The sequence below is a fragment of the Haliotis asinina genome, chromosome 16 (genome assembly GCF_037392515.1).
Source record: "Haliotis asinina isolate JCU_RB_2024 chromosome 16, JCU_Hal_asi_v2, whole genome shotgun sequence".
NCBI lineage: Eukaryota > Metazoa > Mollusca > Gastropoda > Lepetellida > Haliotidae > Haliotis > Haliotis asinina.
This window is the reverse complement of record NC_090295.1, coordinates 20,875,320-20,887,160: the sequence shown is the minus strand read 5'-3', so window position 1 is coordinate 20,887,160 and position 11,841 is coordinate 20,875,320. Positions and strand designations below refer to the sequence as shown.

Here is an 11,841-nt window from a genome sequence, read left to right as displayed (position 1 = left end):
TAATATCTGCATTTATACAACATGTTTGATATATGAGTTTATACAACCATCACCTATTTGTACAACATGCGCGATATATGAAGTTACACTAACAGCCATCAGCTATTTGTACAACATGCATGACATATGAATTTATACTAGCAGCCATCACCTATTTGTACAACATGCGTGATATATGAAGTTACACTAACAGCCATCAGCTATTTGTACAACATGCATGACATATGAATTTATACTAGCAGCCATCACCTATTTGTACAACACAACATGCATGATATATGAATTTATACTAGCAGCCATCAGCTATTTGTACAACATGCATGACATATGAATTTATACCAGTTATCACCTTCTACCCCTTTCACACGAAAATGCGCAGGAATGGTGTTGGAATGAAGATTCCTGTAGATTCCTGGAAATCCGAACTGCATTCTAAAATTTCTAACTGCATTCTGGATGCATTCCAGTTTTTCTGGTCTGTGTCAGTAACGTGCCCGAATATTTTGAGCGTGTCTTTTTTAAACTGTCGAGGAACATTCGAAATGGAAAAATGTCGAATGCCATTTGAAGAGCATTCTAACTGCATTCAAAGTATTCTCACTGCATTCTACGTACGAAATTATTTAAGAGGGAATTGAAAAAGCAAGCCACTCCAAATTCTGTTAGAATGCGTCTCGAATGTATCCCGATAGCTGGTGGAATACAGGTGGAATATTCTTCAAATGCATGGGAACATGGGAATGATCTTCAAATGAGCATTCAGACGTTATGAGAACATCAACGAATCGCATAAAAACTTGACCGCATTTCATTGGAACAAATTAGGTATTTGGGAGTCCCATTCCTGTTTTTTTGTTTATTATTTTGACATTCTTTCCCGACTGTAGTTCAAATTTTGGAAAGATTTTTTTCTGGCTGACTCTCCTTGATTCCTGTCAAGTAGAAATGAATGTGAGTGAGTGAGTGAGTGAAAGAGTGAGTGAGTGAAAGAGTGAGTGAGTTCAGTTTTGCACCGCATCCAACTGTAGGGCGGCAGTCTGTATATAATCGAATCTGGGCCAGACAATCCAGTGATCAACACCATGAACATCGATGTGCGCAACTGGGAACCGCTGACAAGTGTCAACCAAGCCTTAACTCCCTGATAGGGTGTAGCCTGCTTGTGTAAGGCTGCAATAAGTGAGTATACATTGACGAAGATTTTTAAAAACGTTCTTACGAGATCACGGCAGGGAGCACCTGAAGTGAACTTTACGTCTTGTACCCACGTCGGTATTCGACCCCCGGCAGTCTCGGCATGACAGATAGGGAATTAGTTTAAGCATGACCCTGAAATAAAAAAAACAAAAAAAAAACAACAACAACCAAACCTGACAGGTGAGTGTCTGACAAGAGGTGGAAACACCTTCATTGTCTATGCGTACTTGCGTAAGAAAATTTAACACTGAAAACTAAGATTTACTACCCCCCACAGACATTTTTCAAGTGTACAATGGCGACATACTGACATGAGGTTATGAAGACCGTGAGGAAATGGCGGTGACCCTGGAGATATCACCCTTCTACTACAACATCTGAACACCGGACTTAGACAAATCCTGGGCAAAGATATGGGACGCATCATTCATGGATGTCACATTAGAAAAGGATGCTGCAGAGTTTCATTCTGATAAATATAAAGAACTAAGATTTTGCTGTCTTTTAGCGGCATTTAGAAGTTGTATAAATGACCAAGATCTGGATATGGATAAATCTTCATTTAAATTCTTTGAAACACAGCGTTTCAGGATCATAGACTCGTTCATCAGGTGAAGATTTTGTTAGTATTCAGCTGCGTACTTAGCAATATTTCAAGTACCTAACCACCTCGTTATAAGCAAGCGGTATTTTCAAAATTGGCATCACTATATGACCATTTCCATATTTACGCATTCATCACCTCCAATAAAACATCATATAGCATAGAAAAATTCATTTCAGGTAAATTCAAATTTCCAGTAACGTTTTGAGTAGATTTATGGGAAATGAATATATAAGAGCGTTTTAATGGTAAAATCCACCAGATTCTGAGATAACTATGCTTTCCGATTAATTCTGTTTCACTGGTTTACGTTAACAAGTAACCATATAAGATGACTCATGTCTGAGAAATATCCCAGGTACTGCCGGATTGTTTTACACGTTTAGGAAACGTTTCGTTTCCAAATACAGATATTACCTTACATGTTCCATATTTACAAGAGAGACTCTAACTTTAATATTTTCACAAAATATTCGTACATTAATTTTCATACCTCACTTCCACATACTGACATTAACAAACCACCAATGAAATTATGCATGGTTAAAATCTTTCTAAACTTGCAAATTTTACAACAGTGAACATACAAAACTGTAAGTAGATAATCAGATCACAACAGTAAGTGAGCGAGCTTAGGTTTGCGCCGCACTAATATTCCAGCTATATGGCGGCGGTCTGTAGATAATCGTGTTTGGACCAGACAAACCAGTGATAGTAAGTTCATTGTGCACAGAGTGCACGTGCCACGCGTGATTCCGTACAAAGTGATTTGGTGTGTATATATTTGGGGTTATTTTTATAGCTTTTCAAATAATATACTTTTCAATTTATGCAATTTTATGTTATGCACAGTTGTTTTTTCCCTGTAACATACCTGATTCACTTTTACACAGGTACACTAACGTACATGGCGCTGGGCTGTTAGCGAAACTTGATCCATTATTTGATTCCAATGCTATGCGAATAACACGGAATGATTGTTTTAAGCGTCGACCCTTACCGCAAATATTCCCTCTGTGCCTGGGCTGGGACAGGTAACCCGAAAATTCGGGACGGGTGGGTAATGAGTTGGACTCAGGTACCCTTCTCAATACCCGGACCCATTATGACCACGTGACAAATACATTAACAATGATGTTACTCTTTCAGGATTAAAAGGGTGTATCGTCTTTGAAGACACAGACATAATTTACAGTTTCGAATGTAATGCACGGTTAAGATATTGAAAAAGTCGATATTTTAGCCCCCGAGCTGAAGAATATATTGCCATGTCTTACAGAACTGATGTCAAGAATTATCATAACGGATATCAGAGTAGAGCAATAAGGGGTGGGGAGCCCGTGTAGAAAAAACTGTCCCGATACGACACAGAAAATGGTATTCAGTGATTTGCCGCACACCCAGCAACGGAACCTCTATCGGCGTCAGCGGCTTGTGATTAATGTACGTCCTTGCGTGTAGTGGAGGACATACGGTTAGAGAGTACCTCAAAGTATACATTACAACATGAGGCCAGAGATCGTCAGGCCATGCGTTACATTTTGACATGATGGTGGCGTGTTGAGTCACCAGCTCATACGACCCATTCCGTCACTGTCAAGTAACTCTAAGGCATGATACCTGTTTGACAGAATTCATGGTCTTAAAAGTTGAGTTTTAAGAACATGTCCGACTCAGAAGTTGATGCTTTAGGGGAAATGTCTTCAATGACAAGCTTGTCCGCTGGTGCTAATCCTTTCATTGTGAAGTTTCACGAGGAGTTTAGTGCTTGACTCCCCGTTTCTAACACTTCGCACTTGTTTACTTGAACAAATTCTAACTTCAAAGAATGTTGCTCATTTTTCTAAAGAAAGGTAATACTGCAAGACCTTTGGCAGTGGTCGGCCGGTGACCATAGTCTTGACCTTATTAGGCAACGTCAAAAAGATGCAATCCAGAACTAGTGGGAGAGCGAGTGTCGTTTTATGCCGCTTTTTGCAATATTCCCGCAATATCACAACAGGGGACCCGAGAAAATGGCTTCACACTTTGTACCAATGCTGGGAATCAAACCCAGGTCTTCGGTGTTACGAGTGAACGCTTTAACCGATTGACTCCCCCATCGTCTCCATCACAGAAATATGAAGAGTATGTGTGGCCTCACGTGTACCGCATCAGACCAATGATCAAACAGCTGACCAGTGCATGCCTGACCTGTGACCTGTTGCATCCCCATGTTGTGTTTGCCAAAGGAAGAGATTGAGAGTTTATGCTACACCTCAGCGCCTATGCACTGCTAGACTAACGCTTTGTCTCCGAATATATAAATTTTTCATGGTGAGAAACAAACCCATTTAAATCGAAAATGTGTCTGTTCGCAGCGATTTGTATTCAACTTACGACAAAAGTTGTTTAACGTACAAACGATCACAGATTCACATCGTTATTATTGGTTGGCATTACAAACGAATAAGTGCAGCAGTTGGAACAGGGAAACAAATGCACGTGCAATACTAATTTAGACCAACCCTACTTGTCTTTGGTGTTTTATTGAATGTGCATACCACCTAGTAATACAACCAAATAAAGCGATTTGAAACTAGGATTGTTTGTTAAACAACTTTTATCTTCAGCTGAATAACATTCTGAGATTTAATTTTGTTCAGTAATAATTCAGGTATAATTAAGAGGATTTGCAGTCTCAATTTCACTTTGTTCGATTTATTGATTTGTTTAAAGTGAAATTCATCGGCGCGTTTTCACTGTAAACATACTGTAGATGTGCTTCTTTTAGGGTGTTAGCATTGCCGTGAAGGCAAGACAACTGGAAATAATGTGGCTCAGGGCACGGGCAAACTGTAGCGCACATTGGTTGCGCAGCATAGAGAAAATGGCCAGTCTTCTCACATGCGAGCGAAGCAAGCAAAGGTTGGCAAAGTACTTTCCTCGGTTCGGTTCGAAAAATATTTTTCATGTCAACATAAAATAAAAAGTAGTAAAAGTATACACCCATGTCTTCACTGGGTTGTGCTCTCACATTTCCAACTCCATGCTGAACAGTTACTCACGTGAAATATTTTTATTCATCATTTTAAGCGCAACTTGTGGTATATCAGAGAGTTCTTCACCTCTATTTCCCCTCCAGCTTCCGGTTTAGCGGAGTGAAGGAAGAGGAGGATATTATTTCATATGGAATACTTACAGTTACCTCCCCTGCTTCATTCGCCCATTACGCCAGAAGTGTTTTATGCAGAATAAATGTTACGAAACTTCTATCAATAGCGACGACAGGTACGACAAACTCCAAAAGGTTCATGATACAATTAGGCAATATGATATTTCTTCTTAATTTCTGCTTATTCTTGTTCCGTCACTCCATTCAACTGGAAGCTGGCAGGGGTAATGGAGGCGAAGAACGATCTGAATACCACGAATGGCGCTTAAAATGTTGAATAAGACATATTACACGTGAGCAATTACTAAGCACGGGGTAGGAAGTCTGAGAGCAAAGCCAGGCGAGGAAATGGGAGTGTACCTTTGATTGTGGCGATATTTATTTTGACATGAAAAATATTTTTCTATCCGAAGCGAGGAAAGTACGTTGCCAATCTTTGCTCGCTTCGCTCGCATATAAGAAGACTTGCCATATTCTCTATGCTGCGCAACCCCATTTGCGCTATAGCACAGACTATAGAGGTTACACAACACCAAATGTTTTCCCATAGACTTCTATAGTAACCTTATATTTTTTAAAAAAATATCCAGGCTATCAACAGCCATTCCATGTACACATGGGCACAGTCTGGCCTCTAAACTACAATAAAACACAAGTTGTGGCCAACTTGTCCGGCACATTTGCCAAGCACAGGAAGCGGAACACATCAACCCCCAGCTCCGCACCGAATGTCACCTACTTCAAAATATAGGTACACACATAAGCATAACCCATGGTGATAAAAATGACAGCACTAAATACTTAAAATTGTGGTCAGTTTTAATAACAGGGTGGATGTGCTTTTAAAACACATACACATCTTACACTATTTCATCCAATCACAGCTGTCACAGGCCTCTGTCCGTTTGAGTTGTTTCCATACGGTCCTCGCTCGGGCAGCATGTGATATTGATATAGTGTGGTGGAACCTGTAGAAAAAATGGTCTGCATCTGCACAAGGCCAATCTGTGATTTATGTACTGTACATACATGAAACTTCTCAGAAAAAAAATAAAACTGCATGAAACCTCAATATTTTTTTCTGTCCAACATATCTATTATGGCAAAAGAATAAAGAGATTTGCTGCACTGATAGAGGTGTAAGAGTTACATCATGTCTACTTCATCAAAGCTTTGCAAAAATGCATTTCTGCTTTCATAGAGAAAGTTTTCAAATCATGTATATACCATGGGAGTTCACTCCTATTTCACAAAAGAAGGGGGTCATGGGTTGATTCCATACATGACTGGGGCTGCCTAGATCATATCAAACCAGAATATATTTTGAACGACCAAAATCATGGACTATAGGCCAGATATTGGGGAGATTTCACATTAAGCAGCTTTAGAATCTTGACATATGTAAGGCTGGTTGATGAAGTTTGTCAAAAAGTACTAAGTGAGGAGATGCATAATGCCTAGCTGTCTGGAACACTGATCAGAGTACCCTGCCGCCTGTTCGTCGATCAAGGCAAATGACCCCTTAAACAGATGAAATCACTTTTTGACCACAGCATGATAGGAACTTATGCTTGACTCTATTGATTCATCAAGCTAAGACTTTTAAAAACTTCCAGGAAATCAAAACTATTTACTGTGAATTGTTTTGAGGTTGTTAGACTTGACAGTTTCATGTATAAGCCAGTTTAGAGGGTACAAAGTGGAAATATCCTCATAATTTTGGAAATTTATTGGTTAACCTGCCCAAAACTGAATATTTCTATTCACAGTTAACAGTATTTGACAGTATCAGCTAAAACCAGTGTTTCTCTGCAATAATTTATGGGTTACTGGGTGACAAGAAGACATATTGTATATGGGTAAACAAGGGAGATAATTTAAAGACATCACACACTCTCATGTCAATAAAATTTCTGGTCAGACCCACTCTACAAGGATCAATTGTTATTATTTACATCTAATCAACTTCTTGGGTTCATGTACAGCCCTTAATTCATGTCTGGCAAAAAGAAATACTGCACAGTGAGGCATTAAGAGATCATGGTCAGAAACTTCCAATGGATGACGACGACCGAGTGGGGGAAGTTACCAGTCAGACATTGTGGTGTTTTAACTGGACTGGGGTACTTAAATGTACTGTATGTACCTACATATCCAAGTACTGCAACTGCTACAAGGTGGTAAGACATATCGAAGAAAAGGGCGTGTGCTTGATTAGACGCAGTCAACAACAGACTTCAGACCGGCTTGTCGAAATACCACATTGTATGTGAAGGCTTCTGTTTCTGCTGTATGTGTGCATACACACCTCCCCATTCATCAACAGGCATTCTGCAAGCTGAAAATAATGTTGCTATTATATTAAATGTCAAATCATAAAATCCAAAACAGCAATGAGACAGTTGCAGATAAAACATAAAATAATTTTGAAAGTCATATGTGTTAAAAAGGGGGAATTTTTTTTAAAATAAGGAAAGAAAATTAAGTTGATTCACATGCAAAATGGGTCAGACAGACAGAACTGACCATATGCTTCAATGTTTACATTTAAAACAAGGGTTTGTGACATGTTCTGCTGTGCAATGAACATATTTCATGATTTTCTTATCATTTAACTTTAATTTGACCCTCAGGGGATAACCTCAGACACTCACATTGTTATAATAGTGTTGATTTTGGCTTACTTTGTTGTCAAATTCATCAGTTCCAACAAATTTAGAAGCAGGTAACCATTAATCAAAGGTAGAACTCACCATAGGGGTCTATTACCACTGTTTGGCCTCAAAACGAAGCAACGTTCATATTCACAACACTAGAACAATCTGTTCCACTCAATACAGCCCCATCTTTACTCCCATTACCTTTAAATTTGCCTCCACATTCATACTGACTTGTTTCCATGGTGAAATAAACACAGGAAAGCATGTAAAGTATGAATTACTGAAATGTGCTCGAACCCTACAGGTTACACAACACCAAATGTTTTCCCATAGACTTCTATAGTAACCTTATATTTTTTAAAAAAATATCCAGGCTATCAACAGCCATTCCATGTACACATGGGCACAGTCTGGCCTCTAAACTACAATAAAACACAAGTTGTGGCCAACTTGTCCGGCACATTTGCCAAGCACAGGAAGCGGAACACATCAACCCCCAGCTCCGCACCGAATGTCACCTACTTCAAAATATAGGTACACACATAAGCATAACCCATGGTGATAAAAATGACAGCACTAAATACTTAAAATTGTGGTCAGTTTTAATAACAGGGTGGATGTGCTTTTAAAACACATACACATCTTACACTATTTCATCCAATCACAGCTGTCACAGGCCTCTGTCCGTTTGAGTTGTTTCCATACGGTCCTCGCTCGGGCAGCATGTGATATTGATATAGTGTGGTGGAACCTGTAGAAAAAATGGTCTGCATCTGCACAAGACCAATCTGTGATTTATGTACTGTACATACATGAAACTTCTCAGAAAAAAAATAAAACTGCATGAAACCTCAATATTTTTTTCTGTCCAACATATCTATTATGGCAAAAGAATAAAGAGATTTGCTGCACTGATAGAGGTGTAAGAGTTACATCATGTCTACTTCATCAAAGCTTTGCAAAAATGCATTTCTGCTTTCATAGAGAAAGTTTTCAAATCATGTATATACCATGGGAGTTCACTCCTATTTCACAAAAGAAGGGGGTCATGGGTTGATTCCATACATGACTGGGGCTGCCTAGATCATATCAAACCAGAATATATTTTGAACGACCAAAATCATGGACTATAGGCCAGATATTGGGGAGATTTCACATTAAGCAGCTTTAGAATCTTGACATATGTAAGGCTGGTTGATGAAGTTTGTCAAAAAGTACTAAGTGAGGAGATGCATAATGCCTAGCTGTCTGGAACACTGATCAGAGTACCCTGCCGCCTGTTCGTCGATCAAGGCAAATGACCCCTTAAACAGATGAAATCACTTTTTGACCACAGCATGATAGGAACTTATGCTTGACTCTATTGATTCATCAAGCTAAGACTTTTAAAAACTTCCAGGAAATCAAAACTATTTACTGTGAATTGTTTTGAGGTTGTTAGACTTGACAGTTTCATGTATAAGCCAGTTTAGAGGGTACAAAGTGGAAATATCCTCATAATTTTGGAAATTTATTGGTTAACCTGCCCAAAACTGAATATTTCTATTCACAGTTAACAGTATTTGACAGTATCAGCTAAAACCAGTGTTTCTCTGCAATAATTTATGGGTTACTGGGTGACAAGAAGACATATTGTATATGGGTAAACAAGGGAGATAATTTAAAGACATCACACACTCTCATGTCAATAAAATTTCTGGTCAGACCCACTCTACAAGGATCAATTGTTATTATTTACATCTAATCAACTTCTTGGGTTCATGTACAGCCCTTAATTCATGTCTGGCAAAAAGAAATACTGCACAGTGAGGCATTAAGAGATCATGGTCAGAAACTTCCAATGGATGACGACGACCGAGTGGGGGAAGTTACCAGTCAGACATTGTGGTGTTTTAACTGGACTGGGGTACTTAAATGTACTGTATGTACCTACATATCCAAGTACTGCAACTGCTACAAGGTGGTAAGACATATCGAAGAAAAGGGCGTGTGCTTGATTAGACGCAGTCAACAACAGACTTCAGACCGGCTTGTCGAAATACCACATTGTATGTGAAGGCTTCTGTTTCTGCTGTATGTGTGCATACACACCTCCCCATTCATCAACAGGCATTCTGCAAGCTGAAAATAATGTTGCTATTATATTAAATGTCAAATCATAAAATCCAAAACAGCAATGAGACAGTTGCAGATAAAACATAAAATAATTTTGAAAGTCATATGTGTTAAAAAGGGGGAATTTTTTTTAAAATAAGGAAAGAAAATTAAGTTGATTCACATGCAAAATGGGTCAGACAGACAGAACTGACCATATGCTTCAATGTTTACATTTAAAACAAGGGTTTGTGACATGTTCTGCTGTGCAATGAACATATTTCATGATTTTCTTATCATTTAACTTTAATTTGACCCTCAGGGGATAACCTCAGACACTCACATTGTTATAATAGTGTTGATTTTGGCTTACTTTGTTGTCAAATTCATCAGTTCCAACAAATTTAGAAGCAGGTAACCATTAATCAAAGGTAGAACTCACCATAGGGGTCTATTACCACTGTTTGGCCTCAAAACGAAGCAACGTTCATATTCACAACACTAGAACAATCTGTTCCACTCAATACAGCCCCATCTTTACTCCCATTACCTTTAAATTTGCCTCCACATTCATACTGACTTGTTTCCATGGTGAAATAAACACAGGAAAGCATGTAAAGTATGAATTACTGAAATGTGCTCGAACCCTACAGGTTACACAACACCAAATGTTTTCCCATAGACTTCTATAGTAACCTTATATTTTTTAAAAAAATATCCAGGCTATCAACAGCCATTCCATGTACACATGGGCACAGTCTGGCCTCTAAACTACAATAAAACACAAGTTGTGGCCAACTTGTCCGGCACATTTGCCAAGCACAGGAAGCGGAACACATCAACCCCCAGCTCCGCACCGAATGTCACCTACTTCAAAATATAGGTACACACATAAGCATAACCCATGGTGATAAAAATGACAGCACTAAATACTTAAAATTGTGGTCAGTTTTAATAACAGGGTGGATGTGCTTTTAAAACACATACACATCTTACACTATTTCATCCAATCACAGCTGTCACAGGCCTCTGTCCGTTTGAGTTGTTTCCATACGGTCCTCGCTCGGGCAGCATGTGATATTGATATAGTGTGGTGGAACCTAGACGTACTTCATTTAAGGCTTCAACATCGCCGGGAAGGCAAGGCAACAGGAAAATAAGGACTGTGAGACAGACGATAGATGAGCTTCATTTAAGGGTCTAGCATGGCTGAGAAGGCAGCTTGAAGGCAGAAGGAAACTAATGTGGTTCAGAGACTGCGAGCCACTAGACTAATACGAGGGTTGGCTGAAATGTTCTAAGCCTCACTGTGAAAAAAAAGTTACAAAGTCCACGTTTGTAATTTATTTTTCTACATAGTCCACTTCCAAGTTCAAACACTTTCGCCAGCGATGCTGCAGGGCCCGAATCCCGGTCAGGAAGAAATCTTCTTCAGCTACCCTAAAAAAATCAGTCACAGCGGAAATGACGTCATCATTACTTGCAAAAAGGCGACCGGCGAGTTCCTTTTTCATTTTGGGGAACAGGTGGAAGTCAGAAGGAGCCAAATCAGGTGAATAAGGAGGATGGTCAATGAGTTCAAAGCCACAATCGCGGATTGTTGACATGGCCACCACCGATTTGTGAACAGGCGCATTGTCTTGGTGGAAGAGGACACCTTTAGCGATCATCCCTCGTCGTTTGGCTTTGATTGCTTCTCGCAACTGGTTCAGTAGATCAGCATAGTATCTGTCGTTGATAGTTTGACCTTTTTCAAGATAATCAATGAGCAGAATACCCCTGGAATCCCAAAAGACTGATGCCATCTCCTTTCCAGCTGAAGGAACAGACTTGGCTTTCTTCGGAGCTGGTGAATCAGGATGCTTCCACTGTTTTGACTGTAGTTTTGTTTCTGGTTGAAAGTGATGTATCCAGGTCTCATCCATGGTTACAAATCGTGCCACAAAATCATCGGGATCTGCTTCAAAACGACGCAAATTGTCAAGGGACGTCTGGAACCTGACACGTTTCTGTTCTGCTGTCAAGAGCTTTGGCACCCATCTTGCAGAAACTTTAGTCATTCCTAATTCGTTGGTGATAATATGCTCAACCCTCTCATGAGAGATGCCCACTACACTAGCAATATGTCGAGT

The 11,841-nt window shown here is 39.4% G+C and overlaps 1 long non-coding RNA gene across 5 annotated transcripts; it reads right to left on the bottom strand.

The window, feature by feature from the left end:
- Positions 1 to 5,825: 5,825 nt before the first annotated feature.
- Positions 5,826 to 10,803, bottom strand: LOC137267960 (uncharacterized). Of its 5 annotated transcripts, none has more exons than XR_010955013.1 (5): positions 10,706 to 10,803; positions 9,549 to 9,736; positions 8,263 to 8,366; positions 7,102 to 7,293; positions 5,826 to 5,923 (listed from the first exon to the last, which is right to left on the bottom strand). It is a non-coding gene; the product is annotated as an uncharacterized lncRNA (long non-coding RNA). The 5 variants fall into 5 exon arrangements; XR_010955014.1 differs by having other exon boundaries at positions 7,106 to 7,293; XR_010955015.1 differs by lacking the exon at positions 5,826 to 5,923 and having other exon boundaries at positions 7,020 to 7,293; positions 10,697 to 10,803.
- Between the last annotated feature and the right edge of the window lie 1,038 nt (positions 10,804 to 11,841).